The sequence below is a fragment of the Elephantulus edwardii genome, unplaced genomic scaffold (assembly GCF_000299155.1).
Source record: "Elephantulus edwardii isolate Elephantulus edwardi_28Jun2011 unplaced genomic scaffold, EleEdw1.0 scaffold00026, whole genome shotgun sequence".
NCBI lineage: Eukaryota > Metazoa > Chordata > Mammalia > Macroscelidea > Macroscelididae > Elephantulus > Elephantulus edwardii.
In genome coordinates this window covers 11538389-11554797 of record NW_006399776.1, presented here as the reverse complement: position 1 = coordinate 11554797, position 16409 = coordinate 11538389, and the positions used below count along the sequence as shown (strand labels likewise).

The following is a 16409-nucleotide window of genomic DNA, read 5'->3' as shown; positions in this document are numbered from 1 at the left end:
TCCAGGACTGCTGGGCTCCAAAGCAGTGTTGTTCCTACCTCCCACGTAGAAACACGTAGTGCTCTTAGCGTTTTGTCTTTAAGTGTTCAGTATTCCAGCAAAGTAGCACTTTAAATGTAAGCAGAAAATAAAGGTGCAAATTTTATGTGGTACCCCAAAAGGCTTGTTATTATTTTAGCCAATAATTTCTTCATGCCTCAATGTTTATAGTGGTTGAATTTGATTAATAGGCTCCAGCATCGCTACAGCAAAGCCTTCCACATGGGCAATAGTTGGAGAAAGAGATTAGGACTACTGAGATTTTAGGAGTTATTCTACCTCTTTCACTACCTGCTTGATGATACTTGAACTAAATTAAAGAGAAAATAAGGTCTTTAGATCTAATTAGAGATAAAAGGCTCCTTATCACCATAACACATAAGTTGTCAATCTAACTCCTGGGTAGAAAACTTATTCACCCTTTAGCTCTCAAAGGCCAAGAGCTGTTGAAGAAGCTGAATGAGTTCTCTCTCTCTTGCAGTCTTTATAGCCACTTCTAATAACTCACTCCACATTGCCTACACTGCCAAGTTTTCCAAGTCTCAAGAAGCAAACCTCATCCTTGCCCTCTCACTTCTTGAAGATGACCATATGACATGGAAATAAGCAGACCTTCTTTTCTCTTCTCTTCATATCAATAACTGTGTTTATTCTCAGTCTCAGATAAATAGTCGCTCCTCCATAATGCAGCTGCTTACTTTTCTATTTGCACCTTTGATTCTATTACTTTCCACCCCGGCTCATTTCCCCCCTCAATTTGCCATTTTACCAGCCCTTGAGTTTTCAGTTTTTCAGTACTACGAAATTCTTTCTCTTTTTGTTCACATAGCGCACATCCTCTTCTTTAAGGGAAAAAAAAATCCACAACAAACACCCAAATTCTTTCTCCACCCTATTACCTCCTCAAACTAGCATCCTCTTTATTTGCACAGTTCTTGAAGGAGGAGAGGAGCCTGCTTCCGGACCCCCCACTCTGCCCGTCCCTCCTTGCAATCTGGCTTCTGCCCTTGTCACTCCACTGAGACTCCACAGACCCAAAGGTCACCAATGACTTCCTCATGGCCAAATTCAATGTTATTTTCTACTTTCTGCACCTTAACTTCTTGATACCTTTCAATACTGTATAGTATGCTTTTAATTTTTCATTTGTATTTATTTATCAACTATTTTATGCCAATCATGTGGTGACACTGGGGCCTCAGGCTTGGAATCATCATCACTCATGATCCAGTTTTCTCTTGCTTCTCCTCTATAGCACTCTGATCTTGTCTTTATTCTAACTGATCATTCCTAAAATATATGCCTCTCAAAGGGTCTCTCTCTGGTCTTCTTCCCTTGTCTGAATTCTTTGGTAAAACATTCATTTCAGTTTACTTACCAGACTTAGACAGCCAATTCCTACAGATTTTTGCTTAGTTTGTTTCTCATATTTACCTTTTCCTTCCTATTTTCATAATCTAAACATAACACTCATAAACTTTCATATAGGTCAGGGTTTCCCTACCTATAGTCATTACCCTACAACCTTCAAAATTTCAGCCATACAGGCAGAGAATGTATGCACTACTACATATTTCATCTTTTTAACTCAATAAATCTACTCTTTTTTCTCTCCTTGATAATAGTATCTCAGACTGGATAATAATACCTATGAAGTCAGAAATGCAATGTGCAAGCTATATTTTTTCAATACATAGACTATTACTGAAATCTGAATGCCACCAGGATTCTCCTTATTTACCACAAATCTATACTCCCCATCTTAGGGAAACATTTATTTTTATTATGCTAAATCCCTGTAACAGGTTTTTGCCATATTCTGTCTTTCAGTCCATTCAATTACATGTTTCCAAAGTAACTGTTCAAAATTAAAACTGCAGTATGCTGGTTTTTGCCAAAAAATTAATTCTCTATCCAAGCTTTAACTAGTGTTGTGGCTAGTCTGAATCAACCTGCCTTCCTAACATCATTTCCTGCTTTTCGGGCAGCCTTATCTTAGGGTTTAAGGATCCAATCCCTGAAGATCATAACTCTCTATACTTTCCCAGAATAGTTCCTGCTCCAACTGCCCTCCTCCCATCCCCCACCTCAACACCTGCCTTCAAAGTTCTACCTCCCCACCCCCACATCTGCAGCTTCCTCAAAACCTCTCCTAATTCAGTCAGCTGGAAGTAATCTTTCCTTCCTCTCAACTCTCTTCACCCTTTACCCATACTTTTCTTTTGAGATTTCACTTTCCACTTTTAATTATGTTACATATTCACATTTTCTTTTTCCTGTATGTTTTTCAGTTCCATGAGGGTAGGCTCTGAGACTGAATCATCTTTGTATTTTTGTATTGTTTAGTAAAGTTCTAGCTTATAAGGAAAAAAAAGACTTTTATGTATTGCTTAATAAATGAATAAATGAGTCATAATATTTTGATGTGAATGATTTTTTTAAAAATTTGGGTAAGTGTACGTATATACAGCAAAACACTTATCATTTCAACATTTTTACATGTATAATTCTGTAATATTAATTCATCACGTTGGATATGAGTGAATATTTATTAAAGCCATTTTCTCAACAAGCAAAATTTGCTTTATTAGCTATATATTTGTATTTGGGGTGGGGCAGATGGGGAAGACAATACTGACATCAAGACCTTCTTGTTTCTGAAGGGGGGAGTCAAAGACCTTTCTTACATGTCACTCTTTGGCATCCCTTTGTCTGCATCTACTTTCATTTAAAGAAGACAAACTATAGGAATAAAGCATTTCATCATCTATCTACAGAGGAAGAGGGTTTATTTTTTGTGACAACTGTTGTTTTCATTAATTTTGTTCCATTTCCTTTTTAATAATCAGCATGCTGATAAAACAGTGCTTTACAGAGGTGGTTTCTTTTCATTTTTTCAAGTGTACAGATTTCTTTTTTCCAGAGCTGTCCTCTCAGTACCTAACTAATATGAAAAATGTACAACAGTCTCCTATATGACTCATTTACCTCCACAAGAGCATGTCTCAGAATGGCTGACCATAGCTGGAGAGAGCGAGAGCTCCCTGGAGTTCAGGGTGACACCTTTAGAGGGACCCCAGAAGAGCAAACCAAGCCGCTTAGCATGGGTTAGTGCCCTTTGGTTCCACTGCCCTCAGAGAGCCTTCGGCTAGCCTCCGCTGGACCCTGTGCATTCTCATCTGACCGCTCAGCAAATCTGTGTAACATTTCCAAAAATACTTCTCTGGAAACGAAAGCTCAGCTTTCATCAGAACTCTTATTATGGAAATAATATAACTTTTAGGGTAGGAGGGAAATAAAAAGAGGACCTTTTGCTAAATTTTCTACCTTAAAATTGTTACTGTTTTCAGGTTTCAACTTCACATATTTTCTTTTAAATTTTTTATGTATGATAGAGGGGGGAATGTCACTTGCTGAATTTTATGACTCCGGTTTTATCCAATCATTTCCCACTAACATCGAGTAAATAATTTTTTTTATATGCTAAGAAATGACCCAAACTTGTAAAATCTTCTCCTTCATCCAAATTCCCTCCTAAAGTAGTGTTAACCATAGCAGAACGAAGGTTACTTTTCAGCTGATGCTGGAAGTCTCAGATCAGTTTTTGAGTCTATGTAGCTATTGTATGATTGGTCATGCCTAGCACTTTCCACTCACCATCCCAAAGCCAAAACTGAAGGAGTGTGGGGGGACTTGGACAACACTGTTAAACAAGCATATAAAATAATACTTGCTCCATTCAAGAAAAATTATAACATCAATATCTTAAAGATTCCTTGTTCAGAAAGCCGAAAGATTATTTTCAGCTAATAAATGCTGCCACCTTGAATATGACACTCATGGTCAGAATTCAAGCAATAAATCTCAACTGTGATGTTCATGTGCAAAATTCAGTCTGATCAGGCCTTTGTTGCTCTAGTCAATAACAGTTAATTCTGCAGAAATATGAAAACTATGATGCCAGGGACCTTCCCAGACTCCTAGACTACTAGAGATGGAATCAGCCTCTGTGGACGATTCCCTCCGACATGCTGGCATGTCCCAGGTGCCCCATGGACTCTGTCAGAGTGCTTACTCTTTACAAGTGTCCATACCTCTGCCTCAAGGCCTGTCACGGGCACTCTGAAGACTACAGATGAAGAATACCCATAGAGAATCACAAAGATCCCATCAGGCACTGGCCAGCAGACTTCTTCACACTAGCTCCAACATCATTACTTGGTAGGTTGGATTCCAAGCAGTCAATAAAACTCCAAATTACAGGAATACATCAGTTCAAGATTATGAGGCAGAGTACAACTACACTGTAGTCTCTGATTATATCTGATGTTCTAAAAAATCCTAAGAAAGTAAGATTTAAAAAATTGAGAAATACACAGGAAGTGACTTCTCTGTGGGTACAGACTTAGAGTTGAAGACTGAAACATCTTCTGTCACCAACACTTTTGTCTTTTTGACTTGTTTCCAAAAGCCCAGTGCTAAAGATGTTGCTGGTGATTAATGCGAGCCTTCATCACGGTGTTACCAGACACTCCTAGCTCAAGAGGGCTTGGTTTGAAGTTCTAAATGAAATATCAAACTACTATGCAAAGTGAAGACATTTTCAGGACAATAAGAAAGATGAAGAATGTGAGAAATGTGAAGTGTGTTAGCAGAGACCGAGTTGACTTTTTGGGGAAAACATACACACACATATTGAGCCTATTGAGACTATAGTGAATGAGATTCTCTGGGGAGCCTGAAGCCTTCTCGGATGCTCAATTGCCCCTGGAGTTCTTTCCTAACTAATAATCCTTCCCCTCCCACCCCCCTTCGGGACAGCTCCATGTGAATCTGGCCTGTTAGGATATAACCTTTTAAGTTAATTTCTTTTTTTTAAATATTTTTATTTATTAGTTTTTTGTGTGTATAGTGTTGATTCATATCTGACTAGTACAGAAGGAGACTGTCCCTCCTTCTCCAGCTGAAGATCAGGTGGATTTGAACCATGCGCCTTCAGGATTGCAGTGCAGCTTCCTGCCACCAGAGCTCCCTTTAAGTGAATTTTTAACATTAACTTGATCACTATGTCATTGCTGTTAGCAGCCGTAGAGTTCAGCCCTTAGGAATCCTAAGAATTGATCTGAACTCTGAATCCTGTCCCATCTTCACAATCGCTGATACACTTGAGCCTACTGCTCAAGTAACTGTGTGGATCCACCTGGGTGAGGGTCTTCCTCTCCTTTGCTTTCTCTCCCCCTTCCCAAACATGGTGTCCCTCTCCAAGCAGTAGTCTTTCCTAGCAACATGATCGACCCTATGAACGAAAGTCCTGGAATACCTCCTGTATAACTTTAGTCCTTTCTCCAGGTTCATACGGTTTCCAGAGGCAAGCTTCTACAGAAGTGGATGCCACTCCTGCTTCCAAGCTTGTTTTAACCAGGGAGCTCCATCAAACACTGTCCACCATGGTTAACCATTCTCGCATTTGACTCATCAGCAGGAGAGGAATTTCAAAGGTATGACAAGTTGTGTTGCTGTTGTATGCAAGCAAGTCAATGAAAACTCATGGCAAGTCTATGAACAGAACTGAATCTTGACCTATCCTGTACCATCCTCATAATCTCTGATATGCTCAAATCCATTACTGTGAGCCTTCCTGTCTTTCTCTATGGCAAGTTACTTCTGTGTATATGAATGAATAAATTTATTCAACCCCAAGGAAAGGGATTCTATGAGGCACTTAGTCATCCTCTGGGAGGCCAAGGGCTGCCTTATTTAACTGTCACACAATTACTTGAAATCTGCTTCCTTTGTTTTCAATATCCCTTCATATGAATATTTAAATAAATCTTTCCTGTGCATAATATATATTTTACCTTCTTCCACTGGTCACTGACTTTTTCTTTTTCTTTCTTTTAAACATGACTCTTCATACAGCACAATCCAATCAACATTAAGTATCAAAGTTGGCAGAAATAAAGAAACTTTAGCAATAAATAAACTAAAAACACCCTCATTGCCATCAAGTCAGAATTGCCTCATAACAGACCATCCAGTTTGTTTTCAGAAGTTATAAATAGCTCAGAAATGTGTCTGTCTTCCTTCTGTGGAGGTACTGTGGATTCAAACAGCTAGAGAAGCAACATCTTTCGGTTAACAATGCAACTCCCCATCGACAATGCTACCAGAGGTTTTCATTACTTGTAAATAAGTCACTGTCAAGAAAGTCTCAGTTTTCCTCTGAAGATCACAAAGTATTTCTGGACTAGCAGCATATGTTTTTCACTTTCTGCAAGAGGTACTCACTTCTATAACTGACTAAAATTCAAGTTACCAGCTTATCTAACACTTTAGAGTGTGACCTTATTATATCTTCTCTACCACAGGCTGACGTGTGGTTACTAAACTGTACTGCTAACTGTGCTTTCTGTATGTAAATCTACCTTGAACCACCTCTTCCGTCATGACCCATCTTTTCCTTTTCTCTATCACACAGAAACATTGGATATTTGATACCTTATGTCTTTCTTAATCCCTCAAGCTTGTTCCAATTAGATTTTTTATTCCCCACAAAAAGAATTATTCATCTGACAACTGGCTCAACTCACTGAAGATGCAAAGCTGTTCATTGTTTACCTGAAAAAAAATTAGTCCACTGCCTCATGAATAAGTTTATGACCACAGATTGCTACACGATAGAATACTCACAGTTGCTAAGGCTGTTCTAATGTAGCTTTGTGAGATCTTCACACTTCATGTACTGTTTTCAGACTGCAACATACTTTGAATGTACAATTTTTAAAAAGAAGAGGTTGGGTATTATTAAGCAAGTATGAAAAGATTAAATACTGTGTGTCTTAAATTGATAACTGCCTCTTACAGCCACATAAGTAGAGTAAGTACACATAAGCATCAGTACACACTAGCAGAATAAGTACACGTAAGTATTAGTAGAATAAGTACAAGCAGACAGATGCACTATCTCGTGGCATCAGTTGCTTGCTTCATATGTGAAATGGGAATAATAACAGTGAATGAAGGCAAGAAACAGAACCTGTCATAAGTAAGGCTTCCTGCATCTTTAAGGAGGGACCAAATTTATCCACATTGTTGTTGTCCTTGTGTGCTGCTGAATAAAAACTGACCCTTACCTGACCCACCAGTGGGTTTTCAGAAGCAGTTAATTAAATGGGTGGAGACTGTCCATCCCCCCACAAAGCCGCTGATGGATTTGAACCGAGTACCTTTGGGTGTGAAACCTAGCTTCTTTTTTTTTTCTGGACAAACATCGTATTTATTTCACAAACACTGGGTAAATGGGTGGGGGGCCCAGGTGCACAACGGCACACATAGTGGTCAGTGGCCCACTTACCACACTGAGGATCCAGCCAAGCGGTGCTTCCAAGTCGACAGGAAGCGGGAGGTGAGTGCAGAGAGAGCCCTGAACACCAAGCTCCCCGAAAGGCTAAGGGGCACAGCTCCAGCTGTCCCAGGAAAACCACAAATAAATTAAGAGTGGGGCACGGCCCCACCCACACATAGCATCTAGTCACCCATCTTCACTCTGGAAGTCTGGAGGATTGCAACCATGACTCCAAAGAGGCCAATGGCGCTACCAAAGATCTCCATGATGAGAATCTTGACAAAGAGGCTGGGGTTCTGGGCATCAGCCAGGGCAGCCCCACTACCCACGATGCCCACGCAAACTCCACAGAAGAGGTTACACAAGCCCACCGCGAGGCCAGCCCCAAACATGGAGTAGCCTGCATGATAGTCTCGATGACCAATTGCCTTAGGGTCAGTGGCAGTGATAGGCTCAGCCATGTTGCTAATGACAGTTGCCATGATGATGCCGTAGATGGCTACAGCCTCACAGAAGATGATGCTAACCAGGTTCTTGGTCTTAATCCTGGGGGCCTTTACTCCTCCCCCAATAATGGAGGAGCCTGTAATATAGATGCCCCAGGCTGCCCCAACCACAGACAGGGAAACAGCAAGACCAATGCCCAAGTTTGACCACATGAAAGGGGACGTCTCAGAGAGTTCCCCAATTTGTCCAATGTTGTTGTTGCTAGGTGCTTTTGAGTCGAGTATGACTCACAGCAAACCTATGAACAACAGATCTGAATGCTGTCCTATCCTGTGCCATCCTCACAATCTCACACCCATTGCTGCAATCACTGTGTCAATCTACCTGGTGGAGGGCTTTCCTCTCCTTAGGCAATCCTATTTCCTGGACAATGTGACTGACTTCTGGTCCACACAAACAGAGGTTCACTAGAAGCTCCTAATAATGCTAACTCTGAAGCTTCCTACAGGCCCGGGAGTCATCTTACAGCCTCATAAGAATCCACTATAAGAGTGATGCCAACAAAGAGATAGGTGAATCAAAACAACTGTGAGCTTCTGATAACATCATCAAACCCCACTCCAATTTTACTGAAGTAAATCATGTTTCACACTTTGAAAGGTTCACATTATAGTTTAAGCCAATCTGAAATGGTTTTCTCTTCTTTGTAGACAAAAAATATTCCAACACAGCTTCCCAATACCTCTTTGTGAATATACACAGGAACCATTTGTTCAGAACCCACAGAAGAGGCACTATTCCTCATTTCATCTTTCAATTTCCAATTAAAAAAAGAATCCAAGATTGATGATCATAAATCTCAGCTGTGTGCATAAGATTTGTTGTTATGTGCCATCGCTTGTGACTCATAGCAACCCTAAGTATACAATAGCCTTAAACCCTGCTCTATCTGTGTCAACCTTATTGCCTCTGACACACCTACCTCCATTACCCCAGTCACTGAATCAATCCATCTCATATGAGGGTCTTCCTCTCCTGAGATGTCCCTCCACTCTCCCAAACATGATGTCCCTCTCTAAGAACTGGTCCCTTCTTGCAACATGCCCAGAATATCAGATGAAGCTTCAGAATCCTTGCATCCAAAGAACAGCCTGGTCACACCCTCTCAAGGATGAACCTCTTTGTTCTCCTAGAAGTTCATGGCACCATAGCTCCAAGGCATCAATTCTCCTTTCATCATCCCTGTCATTGTCCAGCAAAGCAAGTAATTGCAAAGACTATGGCCTGGACCAGGCACACCTTAGTCTCCAGACTGACACTACTGCTCTTCAGTACTCTGGAAAGGTCCCTGACAGCAGACCTTTCCAAATGCAGTTCATCTTTTAATTTTTTGGTTGCTTGTACCAAGAGATTGTGGAGACAAGCAAACTGAAGCCGTTAAGCTGAATCTCTTCACCATCTACCATGATGCTGCCAATTGGCCCAGTGGTGAAAACCTTTGTTTTCTTGATGTTGAACTTCAATCCATACTTAAGACTGTAGTCTTTGACCTTCTGCAGCAAGTGCTTCAGGTCCTCTTCAGTTTCAGCAAGCATGTGTCATCCGCATAATGCAGATTATTAATGAGTCTTCCTCCAATCCTAAAGCCACATTTCTCTCATAAAGCCCAGCCTCCTGGATGATCTGTTCTGCATACGGACTGAAAAAGTATGGATATAGGACACATTACAGGCATACGTCCTTCTCAGTTTTGAACCATATAGTGTTTCCTTGTTTTATTCTGATGACTGCCTCCCGGTCCAAGTATAGGTTTTGAATAAGCACTATCAAGTGTTCTGGAATTCCCATTCTTCTCAGAGTCAGCCACAGTTTGTTGTGATCCACATAATCAAATAAATGTCACTGCATAGTAAAAAAAAACCCACAAAAACAAACGAACACACACAGATAGACTATCCTCTGATACTCTCTGCTTTCAGCCAAGATCCATCTAACATTAGCTAAAATATCCATAGTACCACAATCTCCTCTAAACACAGCCTACACTCCTGACACTTCTTTGTTGATGTGCTATTCCAGTTGTTTTTGGATAATTTTCAGCAGTATATTGCCTGAATGTGATATTAATGATATTGTTTGAAAATTTCCACACTCTGTTGGATCACCTTTCTTTGGAATGGGAACAAATATCAATTTCTTCCAGTCAGTCTGCCAGGTGGTTGTCCTCCAGATTTCTTGGCACAACTTGGTGAGTGCATCCAGGGCAGTGTCTGTTTGTTGAAATATGTCAATTGGTATGCAATCAATTCCTGGGGCCTTGTTTTTTGTCAATTCTTTCAGAGCAGCTTGAATTTCTTCCTTCGTCACCACAGGCTCTTGCTCATACATTGTTTAATGAAATTCCTTTTGATAAGTATCCTTGCCTTTTTGTCTGTATGCTAAAGCAGGAAAAGGTCTCCAAAAAGCCTGGAGAACCCTGTAAAACTATATTCCATTACATGGAAAATATTATGATTCTTCATGTAAGAAGTATTCAGGTACACTAAAACATCATTGTCAATAACTGTATCTTTTTTTAAACTTTAAATTATATTTATAATAGAAAATTCTTTATTTCTAGATTATCATTAGGTGACTGGTAACACATGGTTAAAACACTTAGATGCTAACCTTAATGTCAACTGTTCAAACTCATCACCTCTTCCTCAGGAGAAAAACATCACAGTCGGCTTCTATTAAGATTATTGGAAAAATTCTAGTCTGTCCTACAGGGTCACTATGAGTCAAATTTACTTAATGACAGTGACTTTTACTTTTAGTTTGTGCTAAATTATCCTGATTATAGTGAAATCTATATAGAGATTCTTAAAAAGCATTTCCATTTTTCTTGTAGAATATTTTAAAATTTTACTACCATGTGCCTGGAAATTATAAAATAAACCAAAAGCAAATTCAATAACTAAATGCTTTAAATATATGCTTGCACATATTTCTCATACTTCAACAGTTTGCATTCCCTCTCAGGTTTCACCGTGACCTGTGACCCACTTGTATGGATTTGTAAATGTATGTAGGTGAGCAAAAGGCAGTAAGATAAAACATAAAGTGAAGTATGCCATTTGAATTCTTTCACAAAAGAGTCACTTTTCTTTCAGAATATTTATTCATTTAAGTCTACTTACTTCTATAATAAGTTACCTTCTCAATTTGCCTGTAATATTTTAAGTACATGGAAAGTTGAGTGGGATCTTTAGATAAAGACTTCCATTCACTTTAATATTCTGTCAAAAATGATTTTTAAATATTTCAGAAAGTTTTTAACTGCTAAAAGGCAAAAGTTTGCCATTTGCTAGGAAATTATCAAAACTATTTTAGCTTATTTGGAGAAGGCATTAAAGTTATTGATTTGGGGCGGGGGAAGAAAGAGAGTTAAAGCATTTTTAAGTGAAGCACCACATAAGTGCAAGAATGCATTATAGGAACAAACACAGGAAATGGCATCCCATGCTGCACACACCTAGGTGTAAGGAAGAATCTTCAGGCTGAGAATAAAGCAGAATGGAACCCTAGACCAATAAGCATCCCTTCTACCTCTTAACTCATGCCTTTCCCCCTATTGTTTGGATTCCTTGAGATAACCTGTGAGAGAGAACCACCTGTGGCCATAAAAATGAAGTTAAAATGAAATAGCAACTTGAGCACATAAATATGGCCTCACCCCACCATTGATAAATTTAGAACTCAGGTTTGTTTTGTTTTGGAGTGGAAAATATTTATTTCATCAACAGACAATCCCAAAATGCAAACACTGAATTAGTGAAGCTGAAGCCAATGTTTATTTTAGCACTGTTAGAAAACCTAAATGTTGTTTAAATGGGAAAGTACGGACTGGAGAAATATTTACACAAATGGTTTTGACTCTAAAGACAATGAAGATATTCTGAAATATAGCCTTTGGAGTGGGTATACAGCAACGAGGAATTAAGCCACAATTCTTATGAAGACATAAAATTAAAAAAAATTATTCTAAGAAGCTGATTTTGAATAATTCTGATGCTTCACAAAAACTGGAAAGATTTTCTCATGAAAATTTTGGAAATGGGTGCTGGTAATGGGTACCCAGCATTCAGAGAGTTTTGGTGGCTGAGGGGCAAGGAAGTGTGCTGCCCACCTGTAGGCATGGACTTTGAATCCTCTGGCTATTCTGCAGGGAAAATATGAGCAATCTCCTCCTGTGATATTTACTGCCTCTGAATACCTTTCAGGCGCTCAGGTACAAGTCAATTCCATCTGTTAAAAGGTCTCTAACATACTTGGTAGCTTCTCAATAAAAACATAATGCAAAATCACATGAATAAAATAAGTATGTAAAAATATATTAATAAAAATACCGAATTAGTAATGTACTAAAAACTGGGGTAATGGAGATAAGCATGTCTCACATCATAGGTCCCAACTCATGTTTTTCACAGTCTAGAAAATACCAGGAAGCACTATTAAATGAATCTTTAATGCTCTTGGGATCACTAGTTTAAAATGATGTACAAAATAACTGTCACTGGTAGGGAGCTCTGGTGGCCTAGTGGCAAGAAGCTGCACTGCAATCCCAAAGGTGCATGGTTCGAATCCACCAGATGCTCTGCCAGGAAAGGAGGGACAATCTCCTCTTGTAGCAGTCAGATCTGATCTGACGGTACACAGACACACACACACACACACACACACACACACACATAATAATAATAAAAATATTTAAAAAAAAATAACTGTCACTGGTAGTTACTGATAAGGAGTTGCACTGTCAACTCAAAGGTAAGCAGTTTGAATCCACCAGTGGTTCTGAGAAAGAAACAAAGACAATCTCCTTCCATACAATTTATTGTCTCTGAAAATCCACTGGAGTGTCAGCTCGGGGTTGGTCTGACTCTACAGTATGCAACAGCAACAACTGAAAGTTATAACTGATCTGGCTTTATCTCTTACTCCATTCAAAATCACATTCACCAGAAAGTATTTGTATTTTTCAAAAGGTAAATGGAAGATATTTTATTCTACCATGACCTTAGTAATGGCTCATCTGGTATTGACTAATTTCTTTTTCCACCTTAAATACTATAGACCTTCATCACTAAAAACAAAACCAAAAACCCCTAAGTCACATTCACAACTTTACTTTTCTATGCCAGGAAAAAACCAAAAACAAAACAAAAACAAAAAAACAAGAACCCCACAATAATGCACCAAAGCGAATTAGGTACCCTAAGATAAACCTGGTTTGTGTTCATGAATATAATCATTCTTGTCATATATCTTTTTGTTCATCTTTATATTTAATTTTAGGTTCAGCTACTATTCAGACAATGAAACAAAGCAGTATCATACTATCTCTTAAGAATGATACTGAAGAGAAACAAATGCATTGGAATGGAATGTGCAGACCATTCTCTGGGTGAAAATACACATAGGTCATGGTGACTGTGGCAATGGGCTTGAATGTGTCAGAGATTGTGAGGATGGCATGGGATAGGACAGTGTCAGATCAGCTGTTCATAGGGTCAGTCTGAGTCGTACTCAACTGGACAGGAACAACAGCTCCACATGTCTAGAATTTATATGGAGAAGGGAGCATTGTTGTACCATGACTTGAATTTACTTAAGGGCAACTAACAATAACAAGAGATAGCGGTAATTAATTTATTAAATGTAAAGACATACTTTTTAAAAGTAGCTAGTCTGTCCTTTCTGCATACTCAATCTTGCAAACACCACTAATGCCTTAGGCTGTCACCTATACCAATGACCACTTTCAAATGTAGTTGGATTGTATGAGTTGCTTGTATTCATTATACAGTACATAATACTTGAAAATTTTCAGGATAATCCAATTATCTACAAGCCTTTCAAATATAAAAAGGAGTATCTTTATTAAAACATACCTCGTATAAACAGTCTCCATAAAGAATCATTTTCTTGGTTAATGCCAGTATTTGTCACTGACAGCGCAATAGTGAGTGGAAAGAGGTATGTGCATTTTCAAAAACTGTATTTGACTTAAATTCTGTGAGCAATATGAAAGAGGATTACGTTTGCAGACCAGCATCTATCAGTGGTTTTACAGCCTATAGATCCCTATGTGAATAAAGATAGTTGTGGTTTGATTCATTGCCATGGATTTATTAATACCAGGTTTTACCTTAGGCTATTGGTTACAAGCCTGTTTAGCAGTTTTTATTCAAGGCAGATTAATACTCCTGACAGAGGGCTCTTCTTGTGGATGCCGTTTTGTGGCATCTACACAATTAACTTTCCCTCATTGCACATCAGTGGTATGTTAAGTTTTTTCTAACAGCCTCTACAGATGCATATAATCTCATCACAATATATGAAGCATGTCCAATAAAAGGAACATTGATGGGTACTTTAGCTCAATATAGCAGTAAGATTTTATAGAGGCTGGACCAAAGAAAGGTGGAATCTGATCATTAAAATATCTCCCTGTTCTTCAGCCCTTTGCCAATGGTACGGCTGTGTTAGAAATCACAGATTGCTAAGAAAGAGCTGAATGGAGACATGCACAATTTGTTTGCAAAAAGAGCATGCTCCTATTTTCACCTCTAACAGAAGCTCAGAACCTAATCATGAGTCCGATTCATAGGCCAGTCACAAAATGCTCCCCATGTGAAGGGTGCTCACCAAAACGCCATTCCCCTACATTTGCCTTTTATAAATTTTATCTTCCCAGGTTCTCTGTGTGTGTGTGTTCTCTACATATATTTGTGTATCAATATACTACACAATTTACTACTGTCTGCCTATTTCTATTAGTATGCTAAGTACAGTTACCCTAGTGTATACAAATTCAATTACATTAAATCCTTTGTTGGAATATCTTAAAGTAGCTTATCTCTAAATCATATTTGGATTTGCAGATAATTGATTATTTTTTTTAGATGGACATACAGAAAGTTGGAATAAAATTTATCTAACCCAACTTTCTGAACACTACTCAGCTACTCTACAGTAGCTAAATGTGTCTGTCCACCATTTTTTCCCTTGCATAAATGCATATTTCAAGTTCAGTACACATAAAAATCAAGCAGCACTTGGCTGTAAAAAGGCATAAAACTATTCAAGCAGAAACAAAAAGGTTCCTTCTTTGGAATCAAGTGAAAGGAGATAAGTCAAAATGTTCATTAGGACACTAGTGGTAGAGCTGGAAACAGGGAAACTGGACCAGAAGATACCACTGAGTCCAGAAGAAACCTTCCATTAAGAATACAAGATGGCAACTTACACGCAAAACTCAGCCTGAATATGAAAAGAAACCTGAAGAAATGAAAAAGAATCTTACTTCTGAAAAGCAAAGACAAGTAGAGTCAAAGACAGAAGACAGAAATAAAAATGAGTTTTGGAGGAATGCAGAGAGATTGCTTAGTTTAGAAATCTGCAATGTGGTGAAAAGAAGAAGTGAATTACAACTTACAACTTACACAGGACAGAAATAATAATCTCCATTTCACAAACGAACAAATATAACTCAGAGGGGTAAAATGTGTTGCTCCTCTAACCTGGTTAGCACTGGACTGCTTGATTGGCTGCCAGAAACTGTGATTCCTGGCTAACTTCCCCGTCCAGTGTAACATGGTGCCTTAAAGAAAACATGCTTCTAAGTTCATTCCTGGGTACCTGAAAAATTTCTGCTTAGTGAAGAATTTCAGGGAGGAGAATATAGAAAATTAGCTAGGGAAAGTAAGTGGCTCAGAGATTGATGTGTAAGATGAAACCCTTGAACCGAAATATTTGAGAAATTATGGTAGAAAATGACCAACATCAGACCACCAGGAAACCTGTCTGATGATGCCTTGGGTCCATTTTGTCACATCGCTTCAAAAACCACTATGATCGTCTTCAAAGAACTTCTTTAACCACACTGCTTTGATTTATGTATATTGCAGACCCAGTTACAAGAGACAAAACCACAAGACCTTTATCTGCACTTCAAAGTCAGTAAGAAATATGTGTAGGCACTCCCCAAAATTGCCAATCTAGTTCTGGAGGCACAAATACTAAGTTCTAAGTGTGAATAGAGCACTGCATCTAAAGAAAGATAATGACAATGTTGAGGACAGACATCAGAACAAAAAGATGACCAAGCCACAGATGGAATGACGATGAACTCCTGCAAGCCAAAGATACTTCAGTAAGTTTTGCCTAAAGGACAAGGAAAAAAAAAATCTAAGTAAATCTAAACATGTTGTTGCTGTTGTTGATTGCTGTCGGGTCAAGCATGACTCATAGCGACCCTATGAACAAAAGGCCCGAAGCCTTTCTATAATTATCGGCATTTATCAGAGTTCATAAGAGTTTCCAGAGGTATATTGTTTAGGAAGTGCATACCACCCCTGCTTCCACATAAGAAATAGAAACTTACATGTGCTATTTGGATCTATCCTCCATCGTTGCTCTCAACTGGATGCTTTTCCAATTGGACTCATTTCTGGAATTTTTAGAGTCCAGAGAACCCAACAGTTGATTTGGCAGCATAACAATAGGTTAAGAGAACAGAAATCCTTGGGTG

At 38.8% G+C, this 16409-nt stretch overlaps 1 protein-coding gene and 1 pseudogene across 5 annotated transcripts in view; both read right to left on the bottom strand.

Moving 5' to 3' along the window:
* The window catches only part of LOC102844013 (homeobox protein Meis2-like), a 266568-nt gene that overhangs the window by 143786 nt on the left and 106373 nt on the right, over nt 1–16409 (bottom strand). The gene's annotated exons all lie outside the window — the stretch shown is intronic.
* On the bottom strand, nt 7567–8058 carry LOC102843608 (annotated as a pseudogene).